This window comes from Pseudoliparis swirei, chromosome 5 (assembly GCF_029220125.1).
Source record: "Pseudoliparis swirei isolate HS2019 ecotype Mariana Trench chromosome 5, NWPU_hadal_v1, whole genome shotgun sequence".
Taxonomy (NCBI): domain Eukaryota; kingdom Metazoa; phylum Chordata; class Actinopteri; order Perciformes; family Liparidae; genus Pseudoliparis; species Pseudoliparis swirei.
In genome coordinates, this window is record NC_079392.1 from 25543493 (window position 1) to 25545305 (window position 1813).

The window sequence follows — 1813 nt, forward strand, 5'->3', positions numbered from 1 at the left end:
TACATTACAGTTGATGATCCTCATTTTTCCCGAACAAAGCTAAGTCTTACCTCCAGACTTTTCTGTGGACACATTGACGGTAAGATCCCCTGCTTGTAAGAGTTCCTCAAACACATCTGCATCCACCTCTGTCCCTGATTGATCTGTCACGTGCAAGTCTGTCTGTAGAGGAAGACCTAACTTTCCTATTACTGAGAGAATATCAGATTTAGAAAAATGGTCCTTTGTAAACTTCTATTGACACTTTTATTATTATAATCTGAGCAGTGTGCAGAATATGTAATATAAATTCCCCATCATACACCAATTGTCCATTTTGACTTGCTCACAAGACATAACAATTGGTCAACATAATAAAAAAACAATTGGGTAGGCGAGGCAACCAAACATATTACTTAAAATAATATTAAAAAGACACTATAACATGAACTGACATTCAAGCAAATAATTAGTTTACTCCAAACAGATATGGCTGTGTAATAAACAAGTAATACCAACCTTTCTCAATAAATGTATTGTAGTCTTCATAGCCTGCTTCGGTTTCTGCCACCTTAACATACTTCTGACTTGAACCAAATCTCACCTTGACCAGCATATTGTCCTACAAAGAAAAGAAAAAACATTCATAAAAATCTAAAACTCATGTTTTGTTTTCCTTGCCTTTTCTATGCCACCTGGCGTCGGCAGTGTACGACTAAATCAAATTAATGTACATCATACTTGTGTGACTAACTATTTTAAGTCACTTAAGCCCCTTTCATACTCCAAAAATGTCCTGACCTGGCGAATGCGCGACCCGCTTTCATCGGGTTAAGCGGTTTATGGACCCGCTTAAGGAAAACTTCCTCCAGTCGAATTAAAGATTATCCGTGGCTCCATGATTCGGCGTGGTTTGCCCAAGTCTGGGGTCCGAATTTCGATCACTTTGGGCGGGTTGAAAATCTAAAAAAATTCCTCCATAACTGGCGGGTACCCTGGTGGTTTCGCGGCCGACATCGGGACATTTGCGTCGGGTAAAGCGGTTTACGGAGGCGCTATTGAAAACTCCCTCCAGCCAAATTGATGATTATGCGACGCTCTATAATTTGGCGTGGTTTTCCCAAGTCTGGCGTCCAAGTTTCGATCACTTTGGGCGGGTTGAAAATCGCGGAAAGATCATCCGTAATGGGCGGGTAACCTGGCGGTTTCGCGGCCGACCTCGGGACACGTTCGTCGGGTAAAACGCTTAACAGAGCCGCTATTGAAAACGTTGGGAGAGTGGCAGCGCCTTGACTTCTGCGACTGCATGGAGCGCCCGGCTCTCCCATCCTTCACTAAAAAGAGCCTGAGCCTGACCTTCTGTTTAGCCAACTATGTGTCGGCCAGAACAACAAGCTTGCACATCTCTTCACGTCTCCATTGTGCAGACATGTTTGTCCAACGCATGTTTTAATTACTCTACTCCTTCTGCCATTTGCATTTTTCTGGTCACGCATTATATCGACACACACAAATGCTAGCACACGTTCTTGACTGTACATGCTAGCTTAGAACATTAGCCACATGGCAGCCCTACCCACAGACATCGACACACGGACATACAAAATAACTTAAATTGCAAGTAGATAATGTACATGATAATACATTGACTTTCCATGTATTTCAAATAACTTCAGTTTAAATTTGAACCAAAACTACGAAGTGCAGAGAGCAGAGTGGAAACGTGGCTTACCCCGAAAAGTCCCGACACTAACAGGAAGTAAAGCTAACGGAACAGTGAGATAAATGCAGTCAAAATAAAATGCTCGACATTTCACGACAACCCCCACACATT